The 8,093-nt window shown below is 39.5% G+C and overlaps 1 pseudogene; it reads left to right on the forward strand.

Annotated features, from left to right (window-relative positions):
• Positions 1 to 241: 241 nt before the first annotated feature.
• Positions 242 to 1,351, forward strand: LOC141494827 (protein FAM131C pseudogene; annotated as a pseudogene).
• Positions 1,352 to 8,093: the final 6,742 nt, after the last annotated feature.

The raw sequence follows: 8,093 nt of genomic DNA on the forward strand, positions 1-8,093 counted from the left end.
AAATATCTCCTAATAATTACTTTAGTTTAGTTTCTTTCCACTGATGTTGAATTTACTCTTTTCTTTTTTGATACTGGTAGTTTGTTTTTCTCCTAGTTTTTTAAAAAATCAAATTAGCGAGTCCCACGGGCCGGGACCCCAGAGGGCCCAGGCGGGTGCGCGGAGCCTGCCCGGGGGCCCGGGCGCGGGGCCCAGAGACATGAGCGGCGCCCCGGGCTGGACTGAAGAAGGACGGCGGCGCCGCGCGGCCCGGGATGGGCTCCTGCGTCTCCCGAGAATTGTTCACAAGTGCCCACAAGGACTGCCCCTTGCCCAGGGACATAGATTGCCCAGCCCCAGACCTCTCCTCTGGTTTCCTTGCCCCTGCTGCTCCAGGCCATGGCACCAGTAAGGAAAAACAAATGGATTTCTGTTGGGATCCCTGGCAGAAATGCTTCCGGACACCCAATGGCTTCCTTTCTGAGTCCAAGACCTGCTCTAGTAACTACAATGTGGCCACCCTAGCCACCTCATCCCTTGTGGGTGTGATGCAGAGCATCAAAGACCACATCGTCAAGCCCACAGCCATGGCTCGAGGCCGAGTAGCCCACCTAATTGAGTGGAAAGGCTGGAGCGCCCAGCAGTCGGGCTGGGACCCATATCCAGTAGAAGAGGAACATTACAGCTATTCTCCCTGATGAACTTCGGGAGGCTCGATTTGCCGCAGGTGTTGCTGAACAGTTTGCCATCACTGAGGCCACATTGAGTGCCTGGTCCTCAATAGAGGATGAGGAACTGTGCCGTGGGGAGAATTCCCAGGATGTCATCCCTCTACTGGACTTTGGAAGCATCTACCTGCAAGACAACCTCCTGAATGGACCCTTGCTGGAGGGGCAGCCACCAGGCCTTCTCCTCCTCCCTCTCCTCATCCCTCCCTGCCCCTGGGCTGCCTCCTGAGAACTGGGACTCACCGGAGGAGCCCTCCACAGCAGGGCCCTGGCCTCCCAGCTCTGAAAAACAGTGGTTACTGCTGCAAGGAGAAGCCGAAGCCAGTGAGGACCAAGCCCAAGCAGAGTCCAGGACCCAGCTCCACGACTCTCTCCACTATGTGGACAGCAGCTCCCTGTCAGAGGATGAGGTCTTCTATAACTGAGGTTGGGCCCTAGGCTGGCACTGGGGTGGGCCTCCTTTCTTCACTGACCCCATTGACCTCCCTGATGCTCATGCCATACCAAGGGGTGGCACCAGGAGCATGCTTGCCCCTACTGGCTGTGGCTCTGGACTATGGAACATCAGTTTTCAGTATCTAGATTTGAGGGGCTGCTCCCCTGTAGGGCATGGACTCATGCTTCTCTCTGGGTCCTCTGGCATCTTGAGGAGAAGCACAAGTTAGGCACCAGGTGGGCATGGGGCCATGGTGGAGTCATTAAGACTCCTTAGGAAACCAACCGGTGCCTCAGTTTACCCCCTTGTTCAATGGGAGCCATATCCCTCCACCCTTCTCTTTTCCCTTCTGTTTGGAAGGTAAGGTTGGTCAGAAGCTGGCTCAGGAAGTCTTCTATATGCCATTCCTTCCCATAGCCTCTGACCCTTCTTAACCCTTCCTTAGGGTCCAGCAAAATACTGAGCTCTGTGACATCAGGAATGTCCCTGAAAAGACCCCCTGCCATCATCCTGTTAATGGTGGCATGGATGGCACTGGAAGGAAGCAAAGGATTGAGTGGGATATTTGCACCTCTGAATTCCATTCTCAGTCTCCCCTGACATCTCACCCTTCTACCTGGGGGGTGAGTCTCTTATGCCTCTATACTTCTTCCTGCCCCCTCCCCCAGCTCTCCTGCGAGGTGGTGACTGGCAGCTAAAGGCCCCTCTCTTGTCAGTGTGACCGTCTGTCCATCCTCACACTGTAGCACTTCCTGGACACCCCAGGGATTGGCTTCCAAGTCACTGGAGATCCTTTTCTGACCCTTGGTGGACAGTCTTCCTCTCTCTCTCTCTCTACCCATCCCCCCCCGCCTTCCCCTACCTCCATGTTGTCTGAAGACATTAAAGTGGTGGATTTATCCAGTAGCTAACCAGTTTGATCTCTTAGGGGTTGGAGTGGCGGGGTGTGTGTAAATTCTTGGGAACCTAGTTCCATCAGAACCTCTACATAGACACCACAGAAACCTACTGAGGCAGTTAGCTGTGTAACCTTGAGCAAGTCACTTAATCCCAATTGCCTCTCATCCAGGGCCATCTCCAGACATCCTGATTCCTATCTGGCTCCTGGATCCAGATGGTTCTGGAGGAGAAAGTGAGGCTGGTGACTCAGCATAGCCCCCTCTCACTCAAATCCAATTGGTTGGTTGGTTCTTGACCTTCATTATTGAAGAAGATAAAAATGACATCACTATGCTAGAGGCAAATGACTGTATTTTACTGTGGCTGATCAGACCAATAAGAGCTTGGAATGCTCCAGCACAAATAGTCCATGGGAACATCTGGGGTTCCAATTCACATGCTTGCCATGGTATCACCTCCCTGATGTCATAATCTTCTTTGAGAATGAAGGACAAACAACAACAGAAACCTAGTTAGGGAGCCAACCTTGACCAGAACTGTAGTTTATTGTGATAGCCAACCAAGTGAGGCTCTCTTGGCTTACATATTTGCTCCCTGCCTTCTTAGCCCTATTTTAGTTTGACCAGTTGGGTCTAACACAAGGGGCAAAAACTTATTAATTCCCAAGGGCAACCTTTCGGCTGGGAAATAGAACAAATAAAGTTTTACCTTCCAAAATCAAAAAAAAAATCAAATTAGCTAATGGCTTATCTATTTTATTAATATTTCCCTATAAAACCAACCTGTAGGTTTATTTATTATTTTAATGGTTGTTTTCTTACTTTCAATTTAATAATCTCTCTTTTGATTTTTAGGATTTTCAGTTTGGTAGTAATTTGTCCTTTCTCTAGTTATTTTTAATGTATACCCAATCATTGATCTGCTTCTTTTCTATTTTGCTGATGTAAATGTTTATTGTATAAAATTTCCCCTAAGTTCTGCTTTGACTGCACCCCATAAATTTGGTATGTTGTCTCATTGTTGTCTTTCTCCTTGATGAAATTTATTGATTATTTCTATGATATGTTCTTTGACCTATTCATCTAATGATTTAGTTTCCAAATAATTTTTAAACTTTAATATTTCCTTAGTCATTTATTGAATGTAATTTTTATCATATTATGATCTGAAAAGCAGGCATTTAATATTTTCACTTTTCTGCATTTGATTGTAAGGTTTGTGTCCCCCAAAACATGATTAGTTTTATCTTCTTAACTTCTTTCTTGTTTATATTTTTTTTAGATTTATCTAGTTCTGAGAGGAGAAAGTTGAGATCACCTGCTAGCATAGTTTTACTCTTTATTTCTTCCAATAAGTCATTTAACTTTTCTTTAAGAATTGGGATGGGGCAGCTAGGTGGCACAATGGATAGAGCACCGGCCCTGAAGTCAGGAGTACTTGAGTTCAAATCCGGCCTCAGACACTTAATAATTACTGAACTGTGTGGCCTTGGGCAAGCCACTTAACTCCATTTGCCTTGCAAAAACCTAAAAAAACTCCCCCCAAAATGAAGAATTTGGATGCAGTGCCCTTTGACATAACTTCATTGTATATGGTACTTTTTAGAAAAATATAATTTCCCTTCTTATTTCTTATAGATCTATTTTTGTTTTTGCTTTGCCTGAGATTATGATTGCTCCCTTTGATTTTTTTAACCTCATTTGAAACATAATTGATTCTGCTCTAATTTCTTCTTTTAGCATGTGTGTTTCTTTATTTCAAGGGTGTTTTTTTGTAAAAAATGTATTATTGGATTCTGACTTGTAATCCATTGTTTTCTACTTCTGTTTTATAGGTGACTTCATCCCATTAACATTCACAGTTATGGTTATTAGCTGAGTATTTTCCTTCATCCTATTTTCTCTCTGCTTATGCTTCTCTCCCTTTTTACCCTGAACCTTTTTATAAGTCTCTTTGCTTTTAACTATTGCCTTCTCTAATCTGCCCTCCTTTCTCTCTAACCTTCCTTTGTAGGGTAAGATAGTTTTCTATTACGCATCTGAGTATGTATGTGATTCCCTTTTTACACTAATTCTTCCATGCCCTCATTTCCCCCCTCTACTATAAAACATCTTTCTTTATCAGCTTTTTATATGAGATAATTTTATCTATTCTTCTTCTGTTTCCTCATCTTCGGTTGCATCCCTCTTTCTCACTCCTTAATTTAATTTTTTTTTGGAAATCATCCCATCATAGTCAACTCTCACCCATGTCCTCTCTCTATGAATATGCTTTCTAACTATCCTAATAATGATAAAATTCTTAGGAGTTATATAAGAATTATCTCCACAAATAGGAATGTAAACAGTTTATTGAATCATTATGACTTCTCTTTCCTGTTTACTATGCTGTTCCTCTTTTGAATCTTATTTTTGAAAGTTACATTTTGTATTCAACTTTGGTCTTTTCATCAGGAATGCTTGAAACTCCTCTATTTCATTAAATATCCATTTCTTTCTCCTGAGGATTATACTCAATTTTTTAGGTAGATGATTCTTGGTTTAAATCTTAGCTCCTTTGCCTTCTGGTGTATCATATTCCAAACCCTCCATTCTTTTAAAGTGGAAGCTGCTAAATCTTGTGTGATCCTGACTGTGTTCCCTAATGTTTGAACTGCTTTTTTCTGGCTGTTTTTCCATGACCTGAGAGCTCTGGAATTTGGCTAAATTATTTCTGGAACTTTTCATTTTGGGGTCTCTTTCAGGAGGTAATTGGTGTATTCTTTCAATTTTTATTTTATCCTCTGGTTTCCCTTGATAATTTCTTAAAATATAATGCCTAGGTTCTTTTTCTGATCATAACTTTCAGTTATTTCAGTAATTCTTAAATTATCTCTTCTGAATCTATTTTCCTGGTCAGTTGTTTCTCCAATGAGATAGTTCACACTTTCTTTTATTTTTGTTCACTTTTTTACTTTGTTTTGTTGTTTCTTAATGTCTTGTGAAGTCATTAGTTTCCACTTGTCCAATTCTATCTTTTAAGGAATTATTTTCTTTAGTGAGATTTTGTACCTATTTTTCCATTTGATTAATTCTACTTTTTTAATAATTTTTCTCTTCAGTGGATTTTTGTGTCTCTTTTATCATTTGTTGACTTCTGTTTTTTAATGTATTATTTTCCTCAGTAGTTTTTTTGCAACTTTTTATGAACATGTTGATTATTTTTATAATTTTCTTGTACTAATTTCATTTATCCCCCCAATTTTTCCTCTACTTCACTTATGTGAGTTTGAAAATTCTTTTTGAATTCTTCCAGGAATTCTTATTGGACTCACATCCAATTTACATTTTCCCTTGAGACTTTGCTTGTAGCTGTTTAGACATTTTTTTTTGAGTTTTGTCTTCATCTTTCCTCCCTTTCATATTATCTTTTTATGATTAGGATCTTTTTTGTTTGTTTGCTTATTTTTACCAGTCTATTTCTTGACTTTTAACTTTATGTTAAAGTTGGGCTCTACTTCTGGGGTTGAAGGGGCAGTATTTCTAAGCAATTTTTTTTGCTGCTGTTTTCAGAACTAGTTTAAGTTGGGGAGTCTATAAGTTTTTGGTTGTATTTCGAGGTTATATTTGATTGCTTTCAAGGTTGTATGATCTAAGGAGAGATGTGGTAATTATTTTCTTGACTTGTGCTCTGGTCTTTACCCAGGAAGACACCTTGTTCTCTTATGCTACATTTTCTACCATTCCTCTTGGTCCTGGAACTATGACTAGTGCCACTGTTTTCCTGCAGCCACATGTACTAATGCTCCATTCTGCCTTAGATTCCCTTATGAGTGACTACAAGCACTCTTTTCCAGCCTGGAACTTTGAGCAGAGCTCCTACTCCCCCTCAGTCACAAACTCAAGTTTGCCTTGGAACTTCCACCTAGAACTGCATTATAGGCAATGCAGCAGGATCCTGAACCCAAAACCAGCAAAAATATTTCCTGTAATCTCTTCCTGACTAGTTGTCAGACCCCTTACCATCTATGTTCTGAGAGCTTTTGAGGCTATTACTGCTGTTGCAGTTGCCCCCCAAGATCTGCTGACACTTAAGTACAGCCATGCTGCACTGTGCTTTAGATCAACCATCACTCTGATGAGCCAGACCTTTCTTGCCAATTCCCAAGTTGTTTTGGATTGGAAATTTGTTTCACCCTGACCTCTCTTGTTCCCTCAATAACTCTGAGAGGTTATTTCACAGATGAAGTAACTAAGGAAAAAGAGTTTAAGTGACTTGTTTAAGTCATATATTGAATTCAATTTGAGGCTTATTTTAAAGTTGTTTGGATGGGAATTTGGGAGAGCTCAAAAGAGTTCATGCTGTTATTCTGTCAACTTAACTCTGCCCTGGTGCTACTGGAATTTATTTAAATAAAGAGGTGACATGGTCACACCTAAGCTTTAGGAAGATCACTGATAGAATGTACTCCAAAAAGGCCAAAGACCTAAAAAAAAAGCATCATCTATGCAAAATATTCAAAATAACATAATTTATCGTCATGAAGCTTGGAAGCAAAATGAGTATATATATATCAAGTGAAGAAGTAGGGCAATATGAGAAATTAAAAGAAACTTTAGGAGTTTGAGAGATTTGAATGAAGTGAGAAAGAACAAAGAAATTAGATCTAAGGGAATACTATATCTAAAGTTCACAATGTAAATGAAAAATACTACAGTGTGCCTAATTCAAATTAGTCATAATGAATAGTTTTGAAGGACATAAAATTTAATACTTATTCTTTGTTTTTGATAGAGTTGGCACTATAGAAGTAGAATGATGCATATATCAGCAGAAGCATTTGTTTCAATTTATTCTGTTTAATTGATTTTCTTTGTTAGAAAAATGATATAGGAATGGCTATGATTTTAAAAAAATTCCAAAAGAAACTAGTTTTTCAAAATGCATGTAAAAATTAGGCTAGAGCAGAAGAGTGATGAAGGCTAGATATGTAACTTTGGGTATCATCTGCATAAAAATAATATCTTAATCCATTGGTGAAGATGAGGGCACTGAGAGGGAAAAGAGAAGGCATAAGTCAAAGCTGTTAGGGGATAGTTATTCAAGTTAGGACAAGAAATGGATAATGATTTAGGAAAAGAGCCTGGAAGGATAGGTAAATTGTATAGGTAGAGAACCCTGAGAAACAATGGACATCAAGAGAGATGAGGTGTCTGGAAGGTTGGGGTAATCAACAGTGTTAAAAGTTGCAAAGAGTTCAAGGAACTTGAGGATTAAGAAAAGACTATTTTAATTAAGCGATCATTGTGAACTTCGAGGGAACAGTTTCAGTTGAATGGCAAGGTGAGAAACCAGATTGCAAGAGAATAAAGGTGAGAAAATAAAGCAATGAGCATAGATAACTTTTTCTAGGAATATATGAAAGGGAGGGAAAAACCAGGATGATTGCTTGAAGGGATGACAGAATCAAGTGAAAAGTTTTTAAGAAAGGTGACTAAAGTAAGAGAAATACATATTAAAATAACTTATTTCACACCTCTTGGAAAAAATGATAAAGATGAAAATAGAGAATGTTGGAGGGACAGTGACATAATAGAAGCACTAATACAGTATTGGTAGAGCTGTGAATTGTCATGATCATTCTGGAAAACAATTTGGAATCATACTAAAAAGGTCATTTAATTCTTCAAACACTTTGACCCAGAAATACTACTACTAATATAATAATAATAGTTAGCATTTATATATGCCTTAAGATTTGCAAAGCATATTGAAAATATTTTGTTCCTCTCAATAACTCTGAAAGGTAGGTACTCTTGTTATTTCAGTTTCACAGATGAAGTAACTAAGGCAAAAAGAGGTAAAGTGACTTGTCTAGGTCATATAGTTAGTAAGTTTCTGAGACTGGATTTAAACTCAGGTCCTCTTGATTTCAAAGTCAGGCTCTATCTACTGCACCATCTAGCTGCCCTATATACATACACACATACATATATGTATATGTATATTAATATGCAACACATGTATATATACATACACATGTATATATATGCTTATGTATGTATTTCTGT

This window comes from Macrotis lagotis, chromosome 8 (genome assembly GCF_037893015.1).
Source record: "Macrotis lagotis isolate mMagLag1 chromosome 8, bilby.v1.9.chrom.fasta, whole genome shotgun sequence".
In the NCBI taxonomy this organism is placed as follows: Eukaryota; Metazoa; Chordata; class Mammalia; order Peramelemorphia; family Peramelidae; genus Macrotis; species Macrotis lagotis.